Below are 15,145 nucleotides of genomic sequence, written 5' to 3'. Positions count from 1 at the left end.
TGGGATTTTCTCAATAGCCTCAAGGAAGGTCTGACTGTCCCATCCATCCTTCTGTAATTAAATGACAGGCATTTAGAGAGATGAGAGGCAGGCTGCCCACTCAGAAGCACCATCTCACCCTTCAGGAAGAGCTCCCAAATTAAGGATCCCAAAGATTCCATACAAGGAGCTACATAGAAAAGAAGGTGGTGCTGCAGAGGTGATCTGGATGCAGTAAGAAATGCAGAAAGATGCCCACAAATAAAAAGTAAGTCTGTAATCTCTAACATGTGCTCTTCCTTGTCTTCTGTGGAGAATTTTAAACACTATTAGAGTTCACTCAACTGCTCTCCTCATCCAAGGCTGAATCACTGCTAATGTTTACTAAAGGAAAGTGGATTCTATCTCTTGGTCTTAAGAAAAATTGAGTTTTTTCTCAGTCTCAGTGAAAATGGTAGTTTTCCTAGTGGAGGAATTAGGTGGTATAAATTATTTTTGGGAAATTGAGTTTTATCTTGCAGTCTTGCTCTCTTCCATTTACTGGCTATTTGATCTCAGTCACTTTCTAAATCTCTGTCCACCAGTTTCCTGATCTATAAAACTGAGATAAATGGGCTTCCCTGGTGGCGCAGTGGTTGAGAGTCCGCCTGCCAATGCAGGGGACCCGGGTTCGTGCCTCGGTCCGGGAAGATCCCACATGCCGCGGAGCGGCTGGCCCCGAGAGCCATGGCCGCTGAGCCTGCGCGTCCAGAGCCTGTGCTCCGCAACGGGAGAGGCCATAACAGTGAGAGGCCCGCGTACCATAAAAAAACAAAACAAAACAAAAAACTGAGATAATAATAGTACATATAAGCACTTGATAATTGTTCTACATTAATAATTATTGTTAAATTAATACACTGGAGTAACCTCTCTACCTGATGACTTTTGGGTATAAAATGTCTTTGTCTGGTAGGTAAAGGACAGTGACATCAACATTGGGCATTACTGTTGGGTGTGGGATTAAGCTAGGGGTTGAGAAAAATGAAAACATAGTCCTGACCTTAGACACATTAAATTTTATTTTTGTGCATAAAAATATACAGTAAAAAAGTTGTTTTCAGTTTTGAAAATTTATTGAGCTATGCACTTTGTATACTTTTAATGCATATTATCTATCAATAAAAAGGTAGAACAAAAAATAAACAATTTCTATGATAATCCTATAATGTGGTGTGTGAAAAATGAAGACACTTATAGGCTAGTTGAAATTAGAAATTAGAATTAATAGCTTCCCTTTTTTTTTGGAACCACCACACTGATAATAAAGTAGAAATCATCATAAACCACCACTAACCTGGTTACCTTTCAAAAATTGGAGTTGGTTCCCAAACTGGATGAAAATATATGCCTATTTAGGGCTTCCCTGGTGGTGCAGTGGTTAAGAATCTGCCTGCCCATCATCAAAAAAATCTACAAACAATAAATGCTAGAGAGGGTGTGGAGAAAAGGGAACCCTCTTGCACTGTTGGTGGGAATGTGAATTGATACAGCCACTATGGAGAACAGTATGGAGGTTCCTTAAAAAACGAAAAATAGAACTACCATATGACCCAGCAATCCCACTACTGGGCATATACCCTGAGAAAACCATAATTCAAAAGGAGTCATGTACCACAAAGTTCACTGCAACTCTATTTACAATAGCCAGGACATGGAAGCAACCTAAGTGTCCATCGACAGATGAATGGATAAAGAAGATGTGGCACATATATATAATGGAATATTACTCAGCCATAAAAAGAAACAAAATGGAGTTATTTGTAGTGAGGTGGATGGACCTAGAGTCTGTCATACAGAGTGAAGTAAGTGAGAAAGAGAAAAACAAATACCTTATGCTAACACATATATATGGAATCTAAAAAAAAAAAAAATGGTTCTGAAGAACCTAGAGGCAGGACAGGAATAAAGATGCAGACTTAGAGACTGGACTTGAGGAGGCAGGGAGGGGGAAGGGTAAGCTGGGACGAAGTGAGAGAGTGGCATGGACTTACAAATACTACCAAATATAAAATAGATAGCTAGTGGGAAGCAGCCGCATAGCTCAGGGAGATCAGCTCGGTGATTTTTGACCACCTAGAGGGGTGGGATAGGGAAGGTGGGAAGGTGGGAGGGAGATGCAAGAGGGAGGAGATATGGGGATATATATATATGTATAGCTGATTCATTTTGTTATAAAGCAGAAACTAACACATGATTGTAAAGCAATTATACTCCAATAAAGATGTTTTAAAAAAAAGAAATGACATTTTCACATTGTAAGGAAAAAAAAAAGAATCCGCCTGCCAATTCAGGGGACACGGGTTCGAGCCCTGGTCCAGGAAGATCCCACATGCCGTGGAGCAACTAAACCCATGCACCATGACTACTGAGCCTGCGCTCTAGAGCCCGTGAGCCACAGCTACTGAGCCCACGTACCACAACTACTGAAGCCCACACGCCTAGAGCCCATGTTCCACAACAAGAGAAACCACCGCAATGAGAAGCCGGCGCACGGCACCCCAGCGAAGAGTAGTCCCCGCTCGCCGCAACTAGAGAAAGTCCGCGCACAGCAACAAAGACCCAACACAGCCAAAAATAAATAAATAAAATAAATGTATTTTAAAAATAGTTAAAAAAAGAGAAAATATATGCCTATTTATAGGACAACCAAAAGAAATGACTTGCTCTTTTGTGTCTACACTATTTGAATATGGCCTCCAAGAAAGTTTCAAGAAAATAAGTCTTCCAGAGGAATTTGCTAAATTAATCTGTGACCCACTAAAAGCAAGAGAGAGTTTTTCTTCTTACTCTAGCCGAGAAGTCCTGGGACAGAATGCCTGACCCTACTCTTATCATATGCCTCTCTCTGAACCAGGCATGGAGTCTAGGGGGATGGAGTTCTCACTGCCTGGCTTGTAGCATCACGGGGAGTGAGAGCACTGTGACCAAAAGTCCCCAAGGCAGCATGTTTGGGGAAGATGGTTTCCTCAAGGACGTGAAGATAGGCGGGCAATTCGTGTAGTGTGTAAAGAAGTTTAGACGTTCTCCTGCTTGATCACAATTTCAAAGTGGAGACGGGGGACTGATTTAAAGATAACAGCTGCAGTTTAGGCAGAACCAATGAGGACAGTAGCTATGGGGAAGAGATGTGATAAGAGTGGTCTGATATTAAGATGTAGTGTCTACAGAAGTGACAATGAACTAAAAGTAGGATCTAGGGTTTCCCCAGATATCCAGTTTGGGTGACTCAAGGATAGTGGTGACATTCTTACTGAAGAAAGAGATAAGAAGAGAAGTCAGTTGAGGCAGAAGGAATATAATGAGTTTAGTTTTGGACATTATAAGCTGTAGAAAATTATAATAAGTTGGGAAAATATAAGTGAAACCATACAGCAAAGTTTTTAAAAAGCTAGATTCTTTCGACAAATCCAAGATTTATGTAATTGAAAACAGAAGGAAAAGAGAAAGGAGAGTTCAGTAACTGAGTTTCTTCTGGCAAAACAAGTTCATTGTGTAGTCAGCTTTATTTGGGTAATGAAGCAGCTTTAGCCTTCTATCGAGAATATCTTTGTTTCACTGTGCTTTATCATTACTAAGAATACCACTTTAAAGAATATAATTTTTCTCATTTCAAAGTAATTCATATGTTTTAGGGACAATTTGAGAAAAGCAAAATAAAGCAGTTCATCATGTACAATAATAAATACCTTGACACAGTTCCAGGTTTTCAGTTATTAAAAATAACTTTTGCCATTGTAAGAAACAGCCTAGCAGTACAGAAGAAGATCACCTAATTACGATCACTTAAATTTCAATACCTTGAGTAGCCACTGCTAGTATTTTGACTACGTTTTCATGCATTTCATACACACACACTTACACACACATATATATACATGTAGATGCAAATTTATTTAAATGGGGTCATATCACATACACTCTTTTATCATGGACATCTCTATATTTTTTAAAATTATCTTGTTATTATGGTTTTTCTGTGTGTTTCTTCTTCTCTTTTTCATTTCTTTATTCTCTCTCCAAAACAACTTAATTATATATATATATAATTAGTAAAGTATGTATTTTGTAAATATATATGTTTATATGTGTGTTTATAATGTGTGATATGAAAATATGGAGGAATCAGTCATTGTTTTAAAATTGTTTGTAAAAGCTAGGGTCATATTATGGACACTTTTTGTAGTAAGGGGCTTTTCCCCCTTAATAATACATTGTGAAAGTCCCTCCAAGTCAGTTGCATTAGGTATAATGTAAGAGTGTCTCATCCGCTTGAGAGCAACTTTCCTAAGAGCAGGGACAGTATCATATTTGTTTTCTGTAGGACCCAGTATCTCAACAGCATAGAGCAGGGACTTGAGAATGAATATGCTGATATTATCAATAGTTTGAAGCCAAGCACTTGAGAATAAAAATAGCTGGGCTGAGCAGTTTGTCAAAGCTTATTTATGTGAAGCATGAAGTAACTTAACACTCCACGAGACTGATAATACTTTTACTCCCATTTCACACATGAAGAAAATGAGGTGCATAGACTTAAAATCACTTTTCCAAGAACACAAAACCTGTGCATTGCAAGCTACTGCCCTCCACTCTCACAAATGCCGAATGGTTGTTTTGTAAAGTAAATGGTAACCATGATAAAAATCAACGTGCCCCTCTTGTAACTCATCTTGAGGACTCACACCACATTCTTTGCCTGGAGCTTTTCACACGCTTTTCATGCTTCTCCCATGGTCACAGTTTTCCTCTTTAGAGGTCTTCTATGATGTGTAGTGGACGTCAATTTTCACATTCCATTTACAGAGGAGAAGAATGAGACACAATGAGGTTAAGTTATTTGATCAAATGATGTAGGAGAAGTCAGTAAAGGAAGGAGACAGAGAAAACAGACCTATTGATCCCCAGGCTAGAATTCTGCCTCCCAATTAAACCTGAATTCTGGAAAACCCCACACAGCTTAAGTTTTGTTATAAATGTGAATCTCAGCACTTAATTTATAGCTGTTAAGGGGAAGAAAAGCAGGAAATGTGGTGCCTGGTTTGGAGCTGGTGCATAGTTGGGAATACAGAGCCAGGCTGCATCTCTCCTGAGCTGCGTGTGCTGTGCAGATGGCCTGCATCAGAGTCTCCCAGGGAGCCTGTTGAAAGGCAGAGCCTGGGTCCACCCACTGAATCAGAATCTGGACGATGGAGTCTGGAATTTGGGGGATGCACTCTGTGGTATACACTTCTAATAAACATGTCAGATAACTTTCATGCATGCTAATATTTGAGAACAATTGCTGTGTCCTCCAAAGGACCCTCTTGGGCGTCCTAGCTTAGTGGGAAAGGCAGCCATTTCCTGCACTATAGGCTCTTGGGGAAGTTACTTAAATTCCCTGATTCTTGGTTTCCACATCTATAAAATGGGGATAATAGCACTCACTAATGCATAGGGTTATTATAAAATTAAAAGTAATACATGTAAAGATTCTGGCACTCAGTAATTAACTCTGAAGGGCATTCAACCTAAATCATAATAAGAGCAAAATCTTGCGAAGGTACCTTAGAAAACATGAACCTGATTAATTTCGTGTGGTTTTCGGTTGGGAAAGAATTTTGAAGAAAGGAAGTTAGAAATCCAGTGATATGCAGTGACTAACCCCTAATGAAGGTCAAGATTTTCAAAACCTATGTGAAGCACCATAACTCCCTCATGGCATTTTTTAGGAACAGATGGACAGGTAATGTAACAGGAAAGCAGACCCAGGCACAGGCATGCAGCAGAAGAGGGCAGCTGTGAAGTACATTCAGATGGGGTGGTACTATTCAGATAATGGTGATAAAAGTATGTTGAATTAGGTGCCAAAAGGTAAAGCAGTGATCAGACAAACTGGAAAAGAGCAGCACAAATATAGACCTCTGGGAAAAGATTAGGGTATGCCAAATTAGAAAAACAAAAAACACAGGACCCTCATGAATTATAACTTTGTGAATGCATGTGATAGAAAAAATTCATACATTTTCTCAAAAAGAGAAGCAAACAAAAAATGAAATTTAGAAGCAATTCTGATGAACAATGTGAGAAATTTTATCAAGGGAGCTTTTTCAATGTGACTAGGAGTAAGTCACCACCTCCCCTTTAGCTTTAGAGATCTCAACTGTGAAAAGAGTAAGTAATTGCTTCTTAAGGCCTGTTTCAGTGGGAAAATCCCCTGATTCCGTAATAACATAATAAAATGCTGGCTTTCCTCTAATTTTGTTTAAGTCCTATCTGAATTAGGAATTTTAACAAAAGATCATTTCCTTGGTAGGTTTCCTATGTTGTGCATCTTGTTTTATGTTGTATTTTGCATTGTTCCTTTCTACAAAACCAAGTTAATCAAATTGTGGGAAGAAACTATGAACAGTTACCATTTTTGAGTGCTTAGGCACATAGGCTCAACTCACTTAGGCTTAGTTAACTTAGGCTGGGCACTTAGTTAAATCCTAAAGGTAAGTATCAATGCTATTATGATGCCCATTTTATTTATGAGGAAATTGAGGAGCAGGTTAAAAATCACCAAGCTGGTCAGGGTCAGAGGGGGCATTGGACCCATGCCTCAGTCTATGTACTAATTACAATTTGGAGAGAGGGAGAGACCACTCCCTGTTGTTCAACGTAAAGAATTTAGGAGGGAAGGTCTTGATTCCATCAGCAACTGGAGAAACCTTAACTTGTGTTAGATTCTGTTATACATCCATTCCTGTATTTGCCCTGCTTTCTATTCCTGGAATCATCCCCTCAGAGACCCAAAGGGTAACATTACAGCAATGAAGTGAGCCATCTGTCACTGAATGTTTTGGCTACAAAGTTTTATTTTGGATCCAGTAGGCGAAGGGGGCGGGGTGGTGGTGGGGAAGATCTGACAGGGATTCTGCAGGGTGAAGTCCAGGGCAAAGGTCTGGTAATGACTTTGCTTCCACCCCTGAAGGGCTTCCACCTGCCTGCTCCTTAAGTTTATTTTGATGCTCTTGGAAATATTAGCAGGAAATGATTCTGTCTACTGTCATACTGCTTCACTTTTGTTATCTGGAATGGAGGAGAACTTACCTGATGACGTAGAGGGAAAAGAAACAAAATGTTTTAAGCGATGGGGCTTCCCTGGTGGTGCAGTGGTTAAGAATCCACCTGGCAATGCAAGGGACAAGGGTTCGAGCCCTGGTCTGGGAAGATCCCACATGCCGAGGAGCAACTAAGCCCATGCACCACAAGTACTGAGCCTACCCTCTGGAGCCCGCGAGCCACAACTACTGAAGCCCACGTGCCTAGAGCCCATGCTCTGCAACAAAACAAGCCAGCACGATGAGAAGCCCACGCACCACAACGAAGAGTAGCCCCTGCAAGTAGAGAAAGCCCACGCGCAGCAACGAAGACCCAAGGCAGCCATAAATAAATAAATAAATAAATAAATAAATAATTTTTTTTAAAAAAAAGAAAAAATTCCTTAAAAAATATTTTAAACGATGATAAGACAATTTTCAGTCTGTGGCTAAGAACAGTTAGAATATTTTTTATTTTTAAGAATTAAAAAATTATGCTTACGTTTAGATTCCCCAAAGTTATTTTTGAAGCAAAGTTTTTTGCTGTGATAAAGATTCTCCATTAAACAAAAAAGTGTGGAATTTAACAAGGCTTGCATTTCAGCTTAGGAAGCCAAGATAGGTAACGCATTTAAAAAAATTGAATGCAGGAAGAAAACTTCATTATACTTGCATGAATACATCAATTATTAATCAAAATCAAAATCCATGTTTAATGACCAGAAAAAAAAAAAAAAAAAACTTCCTGACACTGGCCTCAGAGATGGGCTTGAGTGTACAGGAACCAGGGGATGTACTTACCAGGAAACTAGCTAGGAGCAACTTTTGTTCCAGCCATACAGAAAAAAGCACCTCACAATTCTTCTATTAACTTCTCAGCTTTCAGCAACGTGGTAATTTACCATTTATAAACCTGGGCTCATCTTAATAACCCCATAGGTTTGGTCATACGGGCAATATATAGGCATTACATTGGTTTAGGATATCCACCTAGAACTCCTCAATACCATGATTGCCATCATTTCTAGGCAAATAATTCACAAAGCATTTTAACATTTGCTAGTACCTTGTCCACCTGCAAGAGATAAAATCGACCCTTGTGATAAAGGAGACATGTCATTTTAAATAAGCAATTGAGTAAAATAAATAATGTGATATATTTTTATCACATGTAAATGGAAGAACAAAGTGCATAAAAGTGGCATGGCAAACAAAGGGAATTCAAAAGATTTACAAGGTTAGCCAGGAAAGAACCAATTATTCTTTGCACAGAGTAGGTTTTCTTTTCACGTGGTGTGAGGCTGAGAGAGCTCAATCACAGGGGTCCCTCATCTCAGCAGAGAGGGAGTTCCTGACATTCTGCTTACAGAGTAGCCAAAAGCAGTGCAGACCTGGTCAGGGAAAAGCTACTACATTAGTCCCAGAGGAGCCTGATGGGTGATAGAAGGCAGCAAACAGAGCTGCGTCAAGGGCTCAGGACCTGGGGAACAGGTCAGGAGATGAAGTGCAAGATGGGTCCAGGCTGATTTCAAGACATTAGCTATGAATGAAAGAGAGGATATAAAGGTATTGTCGAATTAAAAGTGGGGAGTGAGCAGGACAGCCGTGGCCTCTTATTTTTTGTAGAGCAAGGTTGGATATTTTAGCACGTTTTCTAAAATCATATATTCAGGAGAATTGGTTGCTGAAGAATTGTTGCTACTTTCTTCAAAGGACCATGGCTGGTTTCTTTAAGATACTTCTTTGGAGTGTAAACAGTACGCCATTTAAACTTTGCAAGTTTCATGTCCAGAAATTTAGACATAATTCTCAATATTATTTCTTTTTTTTTAAATTTAATTTTATTTTTGGCTGCATTGGGTCATTGTTGCCGTGCGCGGGCTTTCTCTAGTTGCAGCGAGCTGGGGCTACTCTTCATTGGGGTGCACAGGCTTCTCATTGCGGTGGCTTCTCTTGCTGCGGAGCACAGGCTCTAGGCGTGCGGGCTTCCATATTTGCAGCATGCAGGCTCAGTAGATGCGGCTTGCGGGCTCTAGGGCATGCGGGCTTCAGTAGTTGTGGCGCACGGGCTTAGTTGCTCCACGGCACGGGATGTAGGATATTCCCGGACTAGGGCTTGAACCCGTGTCCCCTGCATTGGCAGGTGGATTCTTAACCACTGCGTCACCAGGGAAGTCCCTCAATATGATTTCTAACTGCTTCTTCCTATACTTACAATATCTTTATCTTTTGAGGATATGACAAGCCTAACAACATTTTTATTAATTCTACTGGCTAAGTGCGGTAGGCAGAAATCTAAAAAGGGTCCCCCAAGATTCCATGCCCCCCAATCCCTGGAACCTGTAAAAGTGATGTATTATATAGCAGAGTTAACCTTTTGAAAGGGAGATTATCCAGGTAAGTCTAATCTAATTACAGGAACCCTTAGAAGCAGAGAGCTTTCTCTTGCTGATGGCAGAAGAGGAAGAGAGTTGCAAGGCAGGAGCAGGAAGGAGTTCATATACTATTGTTGGCGTCACAATGGAGGGGGTCACGTGACAAGGAATGCAGGTGGTCTCTAGAAACTGAGCCTTGGGCTAAGAGCCAACAAGGAGCTGGAGGCCTCCACCCTAGGTAACAAGGAGCTGTCTTCTGCCCACTGTTTGAATGCATTTGGGAGCAGATTCCTCTCCGGAGCATCCGGATAAGAGCTCAGCCTATGTGGCACTTTGACTTTGGCCTTGTGGAACCCTAAGCAGAGAACCCAGCCAAAACCATGAGACTTTCAACTTACAGACCTGCAAGATAATAAATGAATGTTGCTTTAGGTTGCTAGTTTGTGGCAATTTGTCACCCAACAGTAGATAAACGTGTTATCTGTTATGTCTAGACAAATGGGACTCCTGGCTGGTGGAATAAATAAACCTCATCTAAGCATTCATTCTAAATTTCCATGATCCTGTAGCTTCATCTTCTATAACATTTCTTCACTGGCATTCACTCTACTTTGTTGGGCACGGGAGTATGATGAGGCTTTGGTGCGCTCTTCTCTGACAGCCTGCAATGAATGAGGCTGCACTTAGCTGTGCATCAGCTGGTGCAGGATTTAGCTGCTGCCTAAATAGTCAGGTTTCCCTGCTGCCCTGTGCAGTGAAATCACCCAGATGGTAAAGATTAGCCTCAATCTCTCACTCCTTGAAATTCTTTTCATTTACTGGGATAAAATGTAAAAAAACAAAAACAAAAAGCAAATTCATCACAGGCTGCTATGATTGGAGTGTTGCAGATGGAAAAACAACTCTTTAATATCAGGCAGATTTTCAAAAGGTTACTGGGGAACGCAGCACTTGCTGCTATTGCACTTGGACAAATGTTCTGGAGAGTTTGTGCTGCTTACATTTTCATGAGGGAGCTGTCATTGGATACATCCTAGTGTGAAAGAGAGGCAAAGCCAACTAAATCTGGAAGATTGTCCCACCTTCCCTTTAGAAATGGGACATTTGAAACCTTTTAAAAATGTGAACAGAAAAAATGACCTGCTTTGTTTTATCTTCCTTCTCTCCTCGTCCTAAGTGTGAAGAGGCAAAAGTCCAAGCAAAAGCTCTATCTTTGGGCCTGATAAACTAATGTCAAGTTACCCTTAAATGTGCTTAGAAGGACACAGCCCCTATCTACTGGGTAGAACCATGGGGTAGCAATCATGAGTCCCAGTCCCGGATCTTTTCTTATCAGAAAATTAGAATTTTCTCATCTCAAAAATAGGGAAAACAATACTTATCTCCTAGGGCTGTCGTGAGTGTTAAGCGGGAAGTGTTTGGAAAGCCTTTAGCACTGTGCCAGGAAGTTGTAAGGGCTCCATGGATCAGCTTTTGCTGTTATTTTTACTCCCTGCTTCTCTGGAAAAGGCACAGAGTTGTGTGCCTGGAGCACACTGGTTAATTCCTGATATGGCTCTTGCAGCTCAAGATTTAATTCTTTTAGCCTCCAGTGAGCAATAGCTAAGCAACACAAGAATTACAGGACCCTCTGAAGCTGGAGGGTTATTAACTTAGTTAAAATGTGCCAAGCACTTTCAAATACAGCACTACTTTAAGGGCTGTGTTTAGAAACGATCCTGATAGACATATGACATTCTGTGTACATGATTATATCTTTGGAAATACACACCTAGTTGACAATCATTCTCAATTATAATATAGGTCGATGTGGAGAGTACACAGCCTTATAGCAGGATTTTGAAGGTAACTAATGTCTATATCAGACTTTATAGTTTATAAAGTGTTCCATAGCAATTATTATAATAGTTCTTTTAGGTTATAATAAAGCATCATCATCATTATTATTATCTCCATTATATGAATGACATTAAGATTCAGGAAGGTAAAGTGACTCACCCAAAGTTCTTCATTAAATTCCTAGGGAATGAGATTCTAATTTTTCTCTCTAAATATCTTCCTGAAGGGCAACTTACGTCTAAGAAATTATCGATACACTTAATTGGGGAAAGACAGACTAATTCTTTTATGCCACCAGAAAACCAAATTAGAGATTATCTCTATATAATACAATGATTTGTAACAATCTCGATTGATTATCAAGACAGGTAAATTAAGAAATCAAAGTTACAAACCTTCAATGTATCTGTGCATAGAATATAGTTGAAGAATGGAGTGATGGGCTTCCCTGGTGGCGCAGTGGTTGAGAGTCCGCCTGCCGATGCAGGGGACACGGGTTCGTGCCCCGGTCTGGGAAGATCCCACATGGCGTGGAGCGGCTGGGCCCATGAGCCATGGCCGTTGAGCCTGCGCATCCGGAGCCTGTGCTCTGCAACGGGAGAGGCCACAACAGCGCGAGGCCCACATACCGCAAAAAAAAAAAAAAAGAATGGAGTGATGTTGTATTTGCAATATTTAGAAGGAGGGTGGAACCACGCAGTGGGTTTACTAGGCAGTTCAATTTCTTCCTTTACTCATCCACAGCATAAACTTTAGAGAAAAGAGAGACACCTTTTGTCATTTACTTTCACCTCTAATTGTATATCTGTGGTTATGGAAAAATAAACCTCTTGCCTGTAAATTCAGAGAGCTGAAAAAAATTCTGGAGTCGTAGCCGCTTAGAAGCTCATTTATAACAGATCCATAATTTCAGCATCGTGAAGTCACTTCATACAGATCTATCTCTTCATCTGTTTTCCTTCCTCTGTCTACATTTTGAAACAGGCGGAATCTCAGTAATAAAACCACGAAGGGAATGTTACTACTATAAACATTGCCAGAGGAAGAAGTCATAGACTAACCCTCTGGAGAGTGTGTTTGAAGAATGGGTAACCTTACCCCATTTCCTTGGTGATACTGTTAGAAATTACAGATTGGTTATGTGATCAAGATATTTGTGTTGTGCACCCCACTAACTAACCAGCTGTTGCTTTTCCTCCAATAGATATATTCTCAGTTGCTACCCAAGCATCAGTGTTTTCTGTGATTCCCCAAGCACAGGGCCTTGGGCAGTTGTTTGCAATTTGCCATAGGTTGCCTTGCATTAACACATACATTTTGATATCTGTGATAGCAATAGATATCTACATATTTAACTCTAGTGCAATTTAGAACGATACCGCTAAACTTCCGTGGACTTCTGCCTTGAGGTGATGAGATTTAGATAATCTGACACAGTTAGTGAAATCAAAAGGAATCTATCACCTGGGGAAAAGCATAGGTCTTTTAGATAAGTATAAAAGTAATCATAAACCAGGGCAATCCAATATGTTCTTTCCTTAGGGGTTGGGGAAGGATGGGGGGTCATTTCAGAGTATTCTGGTTTGCACTATAAAATAGGTACCCAGAGGAGACTGTTGGAAGAGCTGAGCTGTCAGCAAACGTTGTGCTCCTTGGTCTCTCCCTCTCCCTCAGTTTGTGGTATATTTTGATGTTATCAGAGCATCTGAGTTAATGAGGAGTTTTGGTCTTTGTGATGACAAGGAGAAATGTACTATGTACCAGGTCTTATTCTGGAGCTGATGAAGACCAGGGAGTTGCCTGACCAATGCCAAATATCAGTCAGGAGGACTGAACATCCAACGAGGCAGGAGCAAGAGTCCAGGACCCTTTCTCAAGTGGACCAAAGGGCAGGGGGCTGCCTCAGCAACTTGTCCAGATCAGCCCACACGGAACAGGATGTGAAATGGGAGTTTTCCTGTTGCATCATTGGGGGATTAAAAGCACCACGTACCTCATGTTCTACATTTAGACCGACAGCAGCAGGAAGGCCAGCTACTACCCCCAGGGTGTAGTGGGAAGTGCCAGTGCTGAGAACCATCCAACCACCTTCCCTGCTTTCCCTCCCAACTAAAGCCCCCAAGTTAACATGGGGGGAGAGGGAGCTAAAATGCTGCCTTTAAAAAGGTGCTGTTCTTGTGCAGAGAAGTTATTCTTTCTGCATATATACATTATCACCTCCCAAGACAAGGAAGGGAGATCCCAAGATAATTGCCAAGACAGTTTGCGGGGTAGGGTGGAGTGAGGGTGGAGAGTGGAGTGAGGGGAAGGGGTACCTGAACTCTTCTGTGCTTTCCAGCCCCCGTGGAGCACGTAAGTTATCAGTTGATTTCACGCCCTGGATGTAAGAAGCAGTGGCTAAATCAATACCACTGAACCCATTTGCACGAGCAAAGAATTTTTTAATAAGTTTTCCTAGGCACACAAGTAGATGAACTGCTGTGATAGATTATTCCTCTCATTTCTAGAAAACAGAATAGGAATAGATCCTTTCCACTAGAACAGACAGAGTTTATTTCTTGTCATTCTTTATACTGTTTAATGCCCAAAGAGTAAGGCAACGTCTGTAGTTATTTGGATAAAGTGTTGCCACTGAGATTGCCTGCTTTTTGATTTTAAAAAATACATTTTCTTTTTTCTTGATCAAGGAAATTTTATCTGCCTTCCTACTTCCAACCTGACTAAATGTGATCATCAAGTTGCCAAAATAAGTTACCTTTAAATTGAGAGTTTTATTGGAACAATCAACATAGATGGCTACCACAGTCACACTATGAAGGGCCACAAAGACATCGCCTTGAATGCTCGGAGGAATTTCTGGAAGAATATAAATTTTACTCCCACATGCTTTTGATTTTATAGGCAACCATAACTTCTGGAATTCCTAATAAAGAAGAAAAAAAATGGTTATTTTTAGTGGATGCTTTTAGAAGAAACAATTCGACATACTCTGCCAGCAGCCTTAAAGGCTGTGCAGGTGCCTCGTAAATACCCAGGTTTCACCTATGTTAGGAACACATTTAGTGCTTTGATGCTATTAATAATACAGACATTTACTATCCGGTATGACTCCATAGGAGAGCTTACATCAAGCACACTTAGATCACAGGATCTAAGAAAAGCTGACTTTTGGGTACACTTAAAAAAACAAAGTGATGAGATATACTCTTGGCTGTGGGTTAGTGACTATTCATAGATATCAAAGGTTTTTCTTTTTTCTGCTCAAGATCTTCTTATACGAAATGACGCGTCATTTTTTGACCTTTATATATTTATATATTTGAATATATATATACACACAATCATTTTCAAAGAAGTTCACCATGTTTTAAAACTACTGTTTTCTAGATTCCTTTTCCATAGACTTTTTTTTCCTCACACGTCAATGAAGGTACTTTTTAAAATAACTATAATGAAACATTTGCAGTGAATTACTAAACTCTTCAAAGGGATTCTTTTTTCTCTTTACTTCTGGGTATTCTGGAAGGGTTTGTTTGCCCCTGTCTAATCCACCTCTGGACTCTCCAGGCTAGCTGTGAGAGTAACCTCAGGCCACAGCTCCAAACTTCTGTGCTCCTGACTAGAGGAATTAAAAAAAAACAAAAAACAAAAAACAAAAAACTATGCACCTTTCAATCATTTTAAAACCGACACCTATATTTTTAAAAATTATATTTAAATAAATTCTTTTTTTGTTACTAGGAGATAGAAAGTATTGAACATCTTGTAAAATGAAATGAAGATTGAGCTGTAATTGGATAACTATTTCACGATATGATTTGATGAAATGCGTTTTAATTACCTTATGAA

The 15,145-nt window shown here is 40.2% G+C and overlaps 1 long non-coding RNA gene and 1 pseudogene across 1 annotated transcript in view; one reads left to right on the top strand and one right to left on the bottom strand.

The window, feature by feature from the left end:
• Positions 1–15,145, top strand: part of LOC132498662 (uncharacterized) — a 333,526-nt gene that overhangs the window by 113,655 nt on the left and 204,726 nt on the right. The window lies entirely within an intron of this gene.
• The window catches only part of LOC132498988 (uncharacterized), a 59,187-nt pseudogene that overhangs the window by 11,414 nt on the left and 32,628 nt on the right, over positions 1–15,145 (bottom strand).

Source organism: Mesoplodon densirostris, chromosome 11 (assembly GCF_025265405.1).
Source record: "Mesoplodon densirostris isolate mMesDen1 chromosome 11, mMesDen1 primary haplotype, whole genome shotgun sequence".
NCBI classification, from domain to species: domain Eukaryota; kingdom Metazoa; phylum Chordata; class Mammalia; order Artiodactyla; family Ziphiidae; genus Mesoplodon; species Mesoplodon densirostris.
This window is presented reverse-complemented; position numbering and strand designations above follow the sequence as displayed.